At 41.8% G+C, this 14396-nt stretch overlaps 1 long non-coding RNA gene across 2 annotated transcripts; it reads left to right on the plus strand.

Moving 5' to 3' along the window:
- The first annotated feature begins 630 nt into the window (after positions 1 to 630).
- On the plus strand, positions 631 to 13842 carry LOC102153416. 2 transcript variants are annotated; one of them, XR_005371893.1, is made up of 3 exons: positions 631 to 722; positions 12270 to 12399; positions 13664 to 13842. It is a non-coding gene; the product is annotated as an uncharacterized LOC102153416 (long non-coding RNA). The 2 variants fall into 2 exon arrangements; XR_005371892.1 differs by lacking the exon at positions 631 to 722 and having other exon boundaries at positions 12225 to 12399.
- The last annotated feature ends 554 nt before the right edge of the window (positions 13843 to 14396 follow it).

Here is a 14396-nt window from a genome sequence, read left to right on the forward strand (position 1 = left end):
TTGAAGTCTTTTTTTTTTTTTTTTTTTTTTTTTTTTTTTTTTTTTTTTTTTTTTGATTTTGAAGTCTTGAGCAGGAAAAAGTTCTAGGCATTATAAACAGTGTAAGAAAAGATGCGGAAGTATGGACAGATACATGTGGCTGTGGTGGAGAAGCAGAGAGTGGCTGGAACAGGGGGAGCACAGGAAGGGGGGCTAGAGATGAGGTTCCATGGGTTCCAAGTTACTCTACTTTCATCAGTGGACTCCCTACTCCAGACTCCTGGTTCCTCAGCTGCACAAAGCACAAATGCCAGTCCCACTTTGCCCCTCCCCAGTAAACACCGATACCCAGATACTCAGTACAGGTGTGGAAGGCGGGTGGGCAAGGATGCAGAAGTCTACCTGCCTGGCACCAGTTCTGGCTCAGCCTTATTTCTGACACCAGCTTCCTACTTTACACCCTACAGTCTGTGAAACCACTGACTCTTGCCAGTGTTGGAGATATTCCGATTCTAGGAGAGAGGGGAACTGGGATGTTTATGCTCAACTTGAAAAGTCCTGAGAAATAACATGTGAAAATATGAGGCCTAGTACAGCTAGGAGACCTGGGTGATTATTGCTGGCTGCTCTGTCACAGTTCAGCTTTGTGACCTCAGAGAAGGCTTTTTGCCTCCACTAGTTCTAATAGGGTCAATACCTGCTTGGCACGTTTCTTCAGATGAACATTTTGAAAATAAAATGAGGTAACATGTAGATTTGAGACCGGGATGGGATTAAGATGTACTCTTACAAATTTTTATTTCTTTACAATTTCACTGGAGAATGAATCAAACAGTTTAAATTCTTATTTTTTTTAAACGGGAACATAAAAGATTTCTGAAAAAAAAATAGCCCAGTTCAAACAGAAGCCTACACTTCTCAGAATTAAACACAAGAGGGCACCATAAGCCCATGGCAAGGAGTCTGAAGGCCTAGGAATTTCCATTTTGATTTTAACGCTTAGATTTCTGTGCCACTCTGTTTCACTGATGTTCTCCGTATAAGGGTTAACATGGAACTGCTTATCATGGGATTGCCAGCTTGACTCCTGGTCCAGTTCTGGTCTCATGCATTAATTCTGTAAGTGGGCTTCTGAATGTTCTAAAGACCTCCGCTTTCTTTCTAGGTGTAAAACTAAAATCTGAATCTCTATCTTGATAATTGACACATTTTAAGACTTGATTGAGCAAGGTCTGGTGATCTACGCAGGACAGGGGAAGGAGAATAAGGATCCAAGATCTAGAACCAAGTCTTATCTGGGGCAGGTCACTGGTGGGAGATAGAATAACCACAGTGCTAAAGAATGGTCTGGTTTGGTGATTGGAGCTAAGGCTGTGGAGTATAGGAAAGACCTTTTTTTCCACAGGAAGAGACCAAGACACAGAAGCAAATGGTCCCAGCAACCCTGCATGAGGATAGGAGCAAAATCAAATTAGTTTCAGGGTAGAGTTGATTTTAGGGTAAGCAGATTATGTTGTTGTCAGTCCTATTTAGTGATGCTTAAAGGTATGCATGTGGTGGCATCAAGTGAGTAATGTCCCTACCTCTGGTTGGGCAGGAGACCTAGCAGGAGAGTGGCCAACTATCAGTCTAGGCAGGATTCTGGGTGTAGACAGGTTGTCAGACCAAGAAGTAGAGAAGCAGACCTGAGCTCTCAGACCCAGAGACCTTCAAGGTATGCTGGGCCTGTAATCTAAACCCTGGGATATAAAGGCTGATCTGAGCCAGGAGACTGTTTAGCCCAGGGCCCTGAAAACTATGGCCTGCAAACACAACCTCCTTCATTTCATTATGAATTGTCTGTGGCTGCTGTTTGGGCTACCAAGGCAGAGTCCAGCAGTTGCAACAGGGACTGCATGGCTCACAAAGTCTAAAATATTAATATTTGGTCCCTTTCACAAAAAGGGATCTGATTCCTGGTCTAGCTCAACTCCTCCATTTTCAGATGAGGAGACTGATGGTCAGAGATATGAAGGGGCCAAATCAAAAGTAAATAGAGATGAGGGTAAATTTCAAGTCAGCCCAGTGCTAAATACATTTTATCTCCCATATGTATTTGGATGCTAAGTCTCATAATTCTCCAAGAGAGGAAAGCTGTCTTCCTTCCAAAGGCATCTGGGCTTGGGCCAGTGCACATGTGTGTGGGTGTGTGATTTATCACTCTACTGACCCCTTTCCTAGAGCATATCCAGCTTCATTTTTCTTATCACAAACGTGGCCCTGTTTGGCAGGTATTATTCTCAAGTATCTCAAAGCTGGAAGATAAGAGTGATTTCTTCCTAAGGGAGGCCTGGTAGAGCTAACTTATTCAGAGGAAGAAGCTAGAGGTAGAGGGAAAAACTTTGACTTGGTTAGAAGATGCATTGAGGAAAAAAGAAGGGGGCCTTGCACACCGCTCCCAAGGGATTCTTGGGAGTTGATTTTATGATGATGCGAGTCTAAGCTTACATGCCTTATCTTCTGCTTCAAAAATTACGTATGAAAGGAACAGCAGGGCAAACAATTTAATTACAGTGACATTTGTTCACTCCACTTTGGACAGAATGCCAGCAATGCCTGGAACACAGAGCTGAAGGTAATAACATCATTGTTACCCAAAGGAAGGACCTGGCCAGGAATGAAGTAGATGGTTTTACTGATTTGTCTGTTTGAGGACAAATTTCTATGTTTTATTAATTTAATTTAATTATATTTCTATGTTTTATTTAACATATTATTAAGTGAGAGAACCAGGGAAATGTGACAAGTTTTAAAGAAATAAACAAGGGAAGCTGTTTGTAGATTAAGAATACTAAAAGGAGTTTGCAAATAGTCGCAAAACCAGTGTATTCACAAGTGACTGAGGAGAGAGGTTTGTCCCTGCAGGATTTGGGGGCGTATCTATAGACAATAATTATTCACATTATTATCAGTTACCTAAAACTTCACACAGTTGTAAAATAGTTCCAAAGAGAGTTAAAGGGACCGGACCCTCTTAGAATCATAATCAGATTCAGAATGAGAATCAGAGGGGTATACTCCTATTTTGCATTAAAATTTTCATCAGAGGGATCCCTGGGTGGCGCAGCGGTTTGGCGCCTGCCTTTGGCCCAGGGCGTGATCCTGGAGACCCGGGATCGAATCCCACGTCAGGCTCCCAGTGCATGGAGCCTGCTTCTCCCTCTGCCTGTGTCTCTGCCTCATTCTCTCTCTCTCTCTGTGACTATCACAAATAAATAAAAATTAAAAAAAAATTTTTTTTCATCAGATTCTCCCCTGGAGTGGGCTCTGAGGATTAAGTTCTTGCAAGTGTGTTCTTAGGATTTTGTCAACTAAGAGAGAAACTCATCAAAAGTGCTGGTGTTTTTGCATAGAACTGGAAGGGGGCTCCCGGACGCCCCCTAGTGTTGGAGAGAGAAGCTCAAAGAAGTCTGTTACTGGGGATTTGGAGCAATAAGACATAATAATAATAATAATAATAATAATAATAATAATAATGACTGATACAGGCCAAATACTGGCCAAGTGTCAGGTGCTGTGGTAAACTTGATGCAAATTACTTCAATTTAATCTTCCTAATCACCTTATGAAGAAGATTAGGTATCATCATACCATTTAAGTCCAGGTGAGAAAACCGAACTCCTGGGTTGGGATGTGGGTGCAAGTACAGAGCAGTTGGGCCGATCGGTATCTTAGGGGTCAGAGGTGTTGTATTTTTAAATGCTGTCTCCAGGATGGGGTCAGCGAGCGAGATTCGGGGAATAGCAATGACGGCTAGGGCCTGTAGGTGAGCGGCCAGGGCACCGGCAGGAGGCTGGTCTTGGGGGCAGAGGCTCTCTGGGTGCAGAAGAGAGCGCTTGAAAGGCGCTGGGAAGGGAGGCAGTCTTCCCAGAAAGGCTGTTAAAACTGGGCACGAGAAGATACGTCAGGGGTGAAGCGATGACGAGGGATGCAAACCACAGTCCTATCTGTCCAAAGAGAGACTGGGGAGCCTCGGACGCCCACCACGGGGGCTGTGCCTTCAGGGAAGAGCAGGTTAGAAAGTCCTTGGCCGGATTGGAGTAGAAAAACAGGAGAGGGGCAGCCCGGGTGGCGCAGCGGTTTCGCGCCACCTTCAGCCCAGAGCGTGATCCTGGAGACCCGGGATCGAGTCCCGCCTCGGGCTCCCGGTGCATAGAGCCTGCTTCTCCCTTTGTCCGTGTCTCTCTCTCTGTCTCTCTCTCTCTCTGTGTGTCCATCATGAATAAATAAATAAAATCTTAGAAAGAAAGAAAAACAAACAGGAGAGGGGGAAGCGGGGTTCTTGGAATAACAAGGGGAGAATTGGGGGCACACGGCAGGGGGCCGAAGCCTAACCACAGTGCGACCTTCCCAGAGCACAGCAAGGGCGCAGAAGGGGGGCCGTTGCTCCCCGGGTCTCGCCCCGCCCACCTGTGGCCCAGGCCGGGTCTCCAGCCCAGGCTTCTGCTGCCGGCCTCCTGGGGCCGGGGACCCGCACAGGGATGAGGACGCGGTAGTCCACGGGGAGGCCTTGTCCCGCTTGCTTACAAGTCTAGGGGCAATCAGAAGGGGTGTCGGGCCGACCGCGGGGGCTGACTAGGGCCCACGAGATGGGGGTTTTCCGGGGTGCCAGGGGCAGAGAAGAGCCGGGGGCTCGAACCCGCTGCTGCGCTCGCGCTGTCCTGAGGGTCTTTGGCTCCGCCCGCCCGGGAGCCCCGCGGGGCCTGGTGCAGGGCAGCTGCCGGGCGGGGGGGTGGCACTGGGCTTGGTCTTTGGTGTCTCGAGGGACATCCGGCGGGGAGGGAAAGCTGTTCCAGGTGAGTCCCAGGTGGGGCCTAGGCCCTCTCCCCTGCTAGAGGAAGGGAAGGCATTTAGGATCAAGGCACCAAAAGGGGAGCGTTGCGGGATGGGGGATTAGCGCCCAAAGAAGAGCCCACGAGGCGGGTGTTTGACAGCTGTCAAGGACATTTTCTCGGCGAGTTACGGCATGAAGTAGCAGAGACGGGGACTATAGGATGGAAGGCTGAAAATTGGAGTAGGGGAAAGTGTGCAGGAGCTTGGACCCCTCAAGGTAAGTGTTCTAGGAAGCCAAAGCCAAAGGCTCTTGGGGAGCAGTGGGGAGGAACATCGAATGGGGATTAGAAAAGCCCCAGCGTCGCCCCTCAGGGCTGGGAGAGGTGGAAATTTAGGGAATTGAGAACTGGTAGAGCGTTTAGAGCCTTAGAAAGCAGAGTCCTTTGAGGGCGCACAGAGCCAGAGACTGGATCGCCGGCTTATAGGGTGCCCTCTGATGGCCGTTTGGAAGCGTGCAGAAACATATCCAATATTCGCACAATGAGACATTTTTGTGGAAAGAGAAAGACGGAAGGATGGACAGTGAAATAGGAAAAGTGATATAAAGTGAAAGAGATGGAGGCTTAGGAAGGAGAAGGGAGAAAAAGAAGAAAACATACAAGGGGTAGCGGTTCTGAAGCAGATGCCTTAGGGGGCAGGGGCCAAGCTGCCCTCCTCCAAGCCTGACAGGCCGGGGGGGGGGGGGGGGGGGGGGGGGGGGGGGGGGGGGGGCTGGGCTAATCCAAAGTTGAGGAACAGCTGGCCAGGCTCAGTGCCGCAGGTCCCCCGTACTGCAGGGGCATGCTCTGTCTGATATGCCGTTCTCAGCTTTAACTATTACACACTGCACAGAACAGAGTATTAGTTGAATATGAATTAGAAATTTAATAAACAAAAGTAGGTAGACTTCATTCATTCTGAAAAACAGCCAAATGCTTAGGAATTGCAAAACCTACCCCATTCCCAAACCCCAACAGACACCTCAAATTGTAGCATCAGTAAAACAAGTCATTGGGGACTTTACTTTCTGATCACAGAGCTGTTTAAACTAAATTGTGAGCATTAACTTACTGACTTTCATTCAAATAACTTTTGGCCCAATAACATGTAGCATGGGGGACAGTTTTCAGTTCCCGGCTCATGCTACAGGTAACATACATCCTCTCTCTAGTACAGTCTGATAAGAAAGTTTCTCAAGTCATAGTTTGTAAAGAGAACTCCGGTCTGGAGGAGGACAGAGATTGGTCCACTTCTTCATTTTCTGGTGCTAATCCAAGCAGTTTTTTTTTTTTTACCTTTTTTTGTTCAATTTGCATCTCAATGGTGAGGAGCTCTCTCGACTGTTCCTCACTATAGCCATTTGAGGAGCATGTAAAAATGACTCTTCGCCGCGGCTTGTAGTATTTTCCTATTTCCCTCCTAGTTTCCCCTGGACCCTTCAGGACCATGGGATAGGCTCTAAAGCTTAATGTCACAAAAGAGAAAATTGAGAATTATGGATTAGATCACTTTCTCAAAGAAATAAAAATAGCTCTGATACCCTGTGGACTAGACCCCTGATTCCTTTGAATTTTAGTCCATTGCCTTTTAGACCTTTGCTAGTCCCCCTCTGCAGAATCTGGAGGCTGAGAGATTCACTTTGCAAAACTGAGGAAGTGATGTGCTGAGTCACCTGAGGTGTCAATCACACACATTCTTTCTCTACTCCTCCTCTTTTTCCTTCACTGTTTCTATAAATTTCAAATAAATGGTAATCTTTCTCGGGATTTTAGTTCAGCTTACCATCCTAGTCCTTGTCATTTTAATTCTTTCAACTGAGAGCATCTCATATATTTATCCTTTAACTTTTAAAAAACATTGAGACTCTGTTTTTCACAAATTAGGGACTGAGGTCAGAAAATTAGAGAGATGGATGTATAAACTAACTACAGTATGGTGTGATACATGAACCAGTCCGGATATGTACAAATAAAGTCAGATGTCTGGGAAGGGACAGTTTAATTTGTCTTGGAGGTATGACTTGACCCCAGAGATGCAGATACTTTTAATTGGATGTTAAAAGGTAAATACAAGAGAATGAGAGTAAAATGTTGAAGCTGAGCATTTTTCAAGGAAGGAAATGGAATAAAAGAGTAAAAAAAAATGTGGTTGGTTAAAGAAAGGAATGTATTTCATTAGAGCTAGAACCTGGAGGGTGGAAAGAGAGGGCAGGAATAAATACACACACACACACACACATACACCATATATACACACACATATACATATTATTCAGCACCAGGATCCCTGCTCAGCAGGAGCTTGCTTCTTTTTCTCCCTCTGCCTACCTCTCCTCCGATTGTGTTCTCTCTCTCTGTCTGTCAAATAAATAAATAGAATCTTAAAAAAGAAAAAAGAAAGAAAATTAGGAAAGGTTAGAAAAAGGGAACAAGTGGCTGAAGGAAGGGGGCAATTCTAGAACCAGTTAATGTGTTATAGGTGGGTATAACTGCTGTTACAGTTTAGGTATATGCAAACCTAAGGAGAAGGATTGAGGGAGATTATTGACTGAGAGCACTTATTTTAATGTTATTGCCAAAATGCTACCTTTGTAGTGACATTCTGATTTACGTCTCTGTTCTCTCATGTAGTAGCTGGATGATCTTGAATAGTTAAACTTAAGGTGTCTCAGTTTCCTCATCTTTAAAAGTGTACTAAAGTTCCTACCCTCCTAGGGTTGTTAGGATTGTTAAGTGAATTAATACATACAAACTAATTAAAATTGACCCTAACCATATTACTACACCTTCAATGTATGTCGGTTGCCATTAGAAGCACTGTTGCTAAAAACTAAGACTAGATCATTTGCTGAGAGTTATTTAAAGAAGTAAGTTAGGGCTAGAAGGAAAAGCTAAAAAAAAAAAAAAGATGAGAAGATGCTATTGAGAACAGAAGAGCAAGCCCTCCAGAGATGATTGAAGAATTGTTAGATATAGCTGGATATCCATCTGAACTGCCCTCAGACACTCTGTGCTTCCTGGCCTTTTCTAGGGACTAGGGTCTTGGAGTCTGGTAGACACTTAGTGGTTAGAAGAGTCCTCTGAACCACTGCTTAGCCAATCAGCTGTAGGTCTGCTTGATTATTGCTTACTCTGCAAGCCTAGGAGCCAACAATGAGGTTGACAGCTTTCTATTTATTAAAAAAAAAAAATTTTTTTTTTTTACAAATAGATTGGTATATTACTTCTGATAGAATATTAGAATTTACATGAAGATAAGAATGCTAATCTTGGACCATATGGCTAAAAACCAAAGTTTGGCACGCTACTTGGGTTTCTAATGAATATTTCATTTTGTATAGTTTGTCAGATTTATGGACTATATATACATCTAGTTATATGAAATTAAAAAGAAAAGGGCAGCCAGTGTGAATTGGAGAATTTCTGAAGTATTTGTAAATTAAATTTATGACAGCAATGTTTTGCAACTGTAGGCAATGATTATGAAAATGGAAATCACCCTCTGGATTCCATGTTCATGTCACTAGTAATATGTGGGTGCTGAGGAAAAGCAAGCAAAAAACTAGCAATGTTAAAATGATTAAATAGCAAGAGACAGTGAATTAATATTATGAGCAATTGGGAGTAATGTGTAACTGGAAATTAGCAGAAACATTTGGAGAAAATGAATAGAATTAACTAAATGTTGCTACATACCTAGAGTATATCCAAATATTTCACTGTAGCGAAAACTCAGTACTACAATACCATCTTTTTATTTGATAGACTTCCAGATGTTATTTGAGTAATTCCCTGTATATCCCCTTATTGATAATAGAACTAGAGAAGAGTAATAACCAAGTTGAAATTAGAAACTAAAATCTTGGAAGATATTTCTGTAGTTATATAGCTTAGTAGATCCTTTGGAGCTCTGTTGTCAAAACATTATTGGTGGAGAAATCAGTTAGGTGGTTTGTAACCAGAATTTTAAAACATCAAATAAGACAGCAAGTATCAGAGTAATTACAGCCAATGTTCTGTGATACTTTTGTTTCGTGTGTGTGTGTGTGTGTGTGTGTGTGTGTGTTGGTACAGCATTGTGAAGTAAAACTAATGGCATACTGTAGCTTTCAAGTGTTTGAAAAATAATCATTTAATACATTAAAGAGATGACACTTAGAATTGATTATAAAGTACATACTAAAATTGAATTATTAGAAAATCTTACTAATTAATTGATCAACCTCTGCAAAATTATGTGATGACTGAGAAATTTCAAAAACAGACAAACATAAAGGAATTGAAAGACAGATCAAAATTGGGCCTTTCTTTTTCAGAAGGTAGGGTGAAGTTTAGTATTATTACTAGGTTGAATGAAAGTCTAAGAACAACATGTTTTTTTGACCTCGGGGGACAGAAGCCAAAACGAAGACTCAAAAATTGAAAGTACAGGAAGGGTTAAGGCAAAGCAAAAAAAAATTGGTCCAAATGGTCTGAAAGGCTGTATGTTGAGGCAATTGTTTATGCTGTAGCCTCTCCTTTTTCCTGCACTCTAGGACACTTTTGTCTAATTACATAGTATCTAATATGAGTAATGCAGGCTATTCTTATTCAAATGAAAAAAATGACATGTAATATGTATCATATTTTTATCCTAGTGCTTTTTGTTGGGATCAGCTGATGGCCAATTTGTTGGAAAATCATGGCATAAACTACTAGGCTTGTGTGATGTACACTTATCAGGATCCCCACCGCCTCCTCTTCTCTGAATGTAACTCTTTCATGAAAGTTAGAATATACTTTGAGCATTTTTAAAATGTTGATATAGTGTCTGTGTCCTCTTTTAGGGCACAAATTCCTTTAGGGAAGAGCCCAGTCATGTTTGTCTTTGAACTAGCAGTACTTTGAATATTGCCAACTTCATGAAAGCAGGAAAGGAATACCCTTTTACTGAGCTGAACAGCTGAATTGATCTAAAAATGGGAATGAAAAACTGCCAGAAAAGAGGATACAATCATAAAGAGGATCAAAATCTTAAAAATTATCAAATGGCATGTGTTATTTAGAAACAGCCACAACAATGAATCTAATGTCTGATTATTTCACTGTTTCTCATGTCTTTGAATACCTGTTATTTTCTTCCTCTTTAAAATGAACCAGTGAAGTTAATCAATGAGGAAAACTAGTGTCTGATAAATGACTTATTCCTTTGAGAGGTGATGTCAGCTAGTGGTTTGGTGCATAGTTCCTATTTCCAGAGACCATTTATGTTCAGTAGCAGAATTTCTGCAAGATAGAGGACCTCTCAAATCAAACTGCCTTGTGAAATAAAGGGAATGTATTAGCTAACATAAGTGAAAAGACTTATGAGTTTACAGGAAAATGTATTTGTGGTTTCAAGTCCACCACTTCTCTATGCTTATTAGCTAATTCCTCAGATTTGTTTCTGTTATTGTTCAAAATTTTGCAGGAATTCCCTATCTTACATGTGCATACTGAAACATCCAAGTGAAAAGAATATACTATTGATTTGTGTTTCCCAACAGAAGTCCCAAAATTTATTTTGGTTCTACTTGTTTCGAATCCTTGGATCAGTTGTGTCTGGTTCAGGTCATGATCTCAGGGTTGTGAGACTGAACCCCATGTCAGGCTCCATGTTCAGGGGAGTGTCTGCTTGACATTCTCTCTTTCCTTCTCTTTCTGTCCCTCTCCTCACTCATGTGGCTCTCTCTCTCTCTCTCTCTCTCTCTCACACACACACACACACACATATAAAAAAATAAAATCTTAAAAACAAACAGAATCCTTAGATCACATGATCACCTGTAAAACATGCACAGGAATCAGAGGAAAGGATCAGGAGGGATAGGCACAGCCAAAGTTGAGGACTCTCATGGCAGTTGAGAATGGAATAAAATTCCCTGAAATGACATGGATCAGGCCAGGAAAGCAGGCTCTTGTCTCCTTCTTTTTCACTTGCCATTTACACGTTAAAGAAGTAAACCATTCGTCCTGTAATTTCTAACATTTTGGAGTTGGCTGATGGCATCTCTAAGGTGTTATTTAACAAGCTCTGATTCCTTATGATTTATCATGCTGACTTGGGAAGGTGAGGGGAGGAAACATTATGGCTCAAGTGTCATAGACTCATACTATTTGCACCATGATAGAGTAAATTTTATTTAATAAATATTTCTTATTTGTTATATGCTCTTAAGGCACTTTCCAGAGATTTTAAATGTTTTTTTTTTTTAAATAAATTTTACCAGTTATTGTTTTGCCGGAGACAAGAGCTCCTCATACTACCTTTGTGAAGTGGAACTCTGTATTATGATGGACGTATTTGGATTTGTTTACTGTCATTGTTTTTTATGATGTGTACTTGTCCCAGTTTTATATGTATTTTGCCTTATTTGGGGTTTTTAAAATATTTCTTTCTTGTTTTCTCTCAATTTGTTTGAAATTTTTATAGTGTATGTCTATTTTAGTAGTTATCCTTTCAATTTTACCTAGTAAGTTTAGCTTTAAAACGTATAAAGTTAAATTACTAATTCTCAACTGGAAGTGACTTTGTCCCTCATAGGATATTTGGCAATGTCTGGAAACATTTTTCATCCTAAAATGGGGTGGAGTGCGTGCCACTTGCATTTGATAGACAGAGGGCAGAGATGCTGCTAAACATCCTATGCCACACAGGACAGTCCCTCATAACAAAGACTTGCCCACTCCTACCCCACTGTTCTTATCACTCAGGCCTCTATTTACTATTATTATGTTTTGATACTTTCCCTACCTTTTGTGAAACCAGCCATGTTATAAATACTTTATCTTTTCTAGGCTTTAGTTGTGCTGTAGTGAGATGGTTACTTGGAACCACTAGTCAGCTGTATTACCAAGCTGGAAATTACTTTTTGTCCTTTTTAAGAGGCCATACAAGACTGCTTAGTAAAAGACAGTCCATTGCGTCTAACAGACCAGCAGTTCACACCGACAGGCTAAGGAAGGGATGAATACACTGTGTCATCATTTTGCAAATTTTACTTTTGCAATGAAGTTTCTGTTGGCTGATGGTCAGCACTGTGAAATTCTAGAAGACCTCAGGGTAACAGATGCTGATATTTTCTGATAGAAATCAAGCTGGTGAAATGGGCCATGTTTTACTATGTTGCCTACATGATTTGCTTGTCTTTGCCCCCAAATTTTGAGTTCAGATTCTTTGAGATAAAACTACCGTCAATTCTTCTAGACACTGATGGATCAACTTTATAAAACACCAGTGTATAATAGCAAGAACAGGTGCTTGATGCTACCCTATTAGGGGCTCCTCTTGCCGAGAGATGGGTAGTCAACGCTGTCATTAGGTGCTGTGCAGAGCTGTCAGGTGTAATAGCTCATCTTTGACTTCCTTTGTTTGGGAACCCATTGCTGTCAGAGTTGGAATAAGTAATTTGAACACTTTAGTTACAGCCAGCAGAAATGGAATCAATACATGCCAGGATTAACCTCAGTGATTAATCCCAGAATCAATGAACCAAATGATTATCATTTCTGTCAGCTGAAGATTCTGGGATGCAAAATTGTGATTAAAGAGGTGAGTTAATTTTCCTCTGCTGCTTTCTGTACCAGGCATATCTGAGGCCACTGTTTTTCCCCTTGCTTTGCAATGTGGCTTCAGCCAGTTCCTGTGTCACATAGTTGGGTGCTCAGAAGCCAAAATGACAAGGATGAGAGGCAAAGTCAGCTTAGTTTGGGCTGCTAGATCTCTAAGGATAATGCTAAGCTAGGGAAATTTCTAACTTTTAGATCAGAGTGATTATTCTGACTCTGGGAGTTATGGGATGTCATTTGCTGTTTTCAAAAGAGAGCAGAGGAGGCTGGAGCAAAGGCTGGGCATGCAAATGCCTAACTAAAGACTCTGAGTATCTGTCTACACAGGGCAGGAGAGCCATCTCAGTGGTAGACCTACCCAGTAGAGACCCCAGACAGAATGCATCCAATACTAGTCAGATTGAAGGATTAGCATATGCCAGGCACAGTGCCCAGGGTTCTATGGTCTTATTTCATTTAAAGATCACAGCAACTCTCTGGTTGGTGCAGTAAATATCTTCACTTTCCGTCACTTAGGCAGTGACGGAAAAGTAGGCATCCGTCACTTAGGTAACCTGCTTAATTTGAATGCTGGCCTATCTGATTCTGGATTCTCCAGGGCTCATTAGTTCAGTTGATATCATCCAGCTATGGATAGAGATGGCTCTTGTTAGGAGTTGAACTGTACTCCCCAAAAAATAAGTTAGAGTTCTAACCCTCCCTAACCTAGACCATGAATTTATTTGAAAACAGGGTCATTGCAGATATAATTAGTTAGGATGAGGTCATATTAGAATAGTGTGGGAGTCTAATAATATGAATGGTATCCTATAAGAAAATAGCCATGTGAAAACAGACACAGGGAGAATGCTATGTGAAGTTGGAGGATTGGAGTGATACATCTAAAGGACAAGGAATGCCAAAGGTTGCCTACAAAACACTAAGTTGCAGAAAGAGTATGGCTCTATAAACACCTTGATTTTAAACTCTGAGCCTTTAGAACTGTGAGACCATAGATTTCTGTGGCTTTAAGCCACCCAGTTTGTGGCATTTTGTGATAGCAACCCCAGGAAACTCTTGGGTTAAGTGCATATGTACGTGTGTTTGTATTATGAGAATGTCAATTAAAGCAAGCAAGTCACACATAATCCCTAAAGCCTGCTCTGTACAGAGTACAATGTCAAGAGTGATGGGAAAGTCAGATATATGAGTCTATGTGCTTAGCTAACATAATGCTTATGATTTATTTCTCATTTACTATTTTCCAGGCACTACCCAGACAAGGAGTCCATGTCATGAAATGAGCTATACCTCTGGAGTCAGATCTGCTTTGGTGTGAGGCCCTACTGATTTCTCAGCTTTTTAACCTTGGAGAAATGACTTAGCCTGCCCTTTGTTTCAATTCCTTAACTGTAATATGGGGATGGTGATAATAAAGAGGTTGTTGTGAGCATCAGTTAAGCTATTTAATGTGAAGTGTTTGGCACAGTGCTTGACACACAAGTGTTCCATAGATAGGATGTACAATTATGTTATCTTTGTGCCTTTACTAACGTGCAAGGTGGGGACTGTTAGTGCCACTTTATAAGAGGGCGAAGTGACTTCCTCAGGAATGCAGAATAAGATGGCAGAAGGGGGTGCAAATCCTGTTTGTGGCTCTCCAAAGTCTGAGTTATGTCCCTTCTACTGCACTGCCTTTTCACACCAGAGAGTATATAGCTGAGTCTGGTACATAAGAGGCTGATATACATAAGGATAAAAGGCAGTGTACACAAAATGAGTCCAGCCGGTGGTTTGACCACCCACTAAGAGTGTTCTCATCTTGTTGGGATGAGAACATCCCAACAACTCAGAGGAGGCTTTGCTATGTGGGAAATGGGATCTTAGGACTGGCCTTTCTTCATTCATATCAGGAGCATCTATCAATCTGCTTTTTTGCCTTTAAAAAAATATTTCAATAACTTTGGAGAATACTGTATCTTTAAAGAGAGGGGAAGGGTA

This window comes from Canis lupus, chromosome 17 (genome assembly GCF_011100685.1).
Source record: "Canis lupus familiaris isolate Mischka breed German Shepherd chromosome 17, alternate assembly UU_Cfam_GSD_1.0, whole genome shotgun sequence".
NCBI classification, from domain to species: domain Eukaryota; kingdom Metazoa; phylum Chordata; class Mammalia; order Carnivora; family Canidae; genus Canis; species Canis lupus.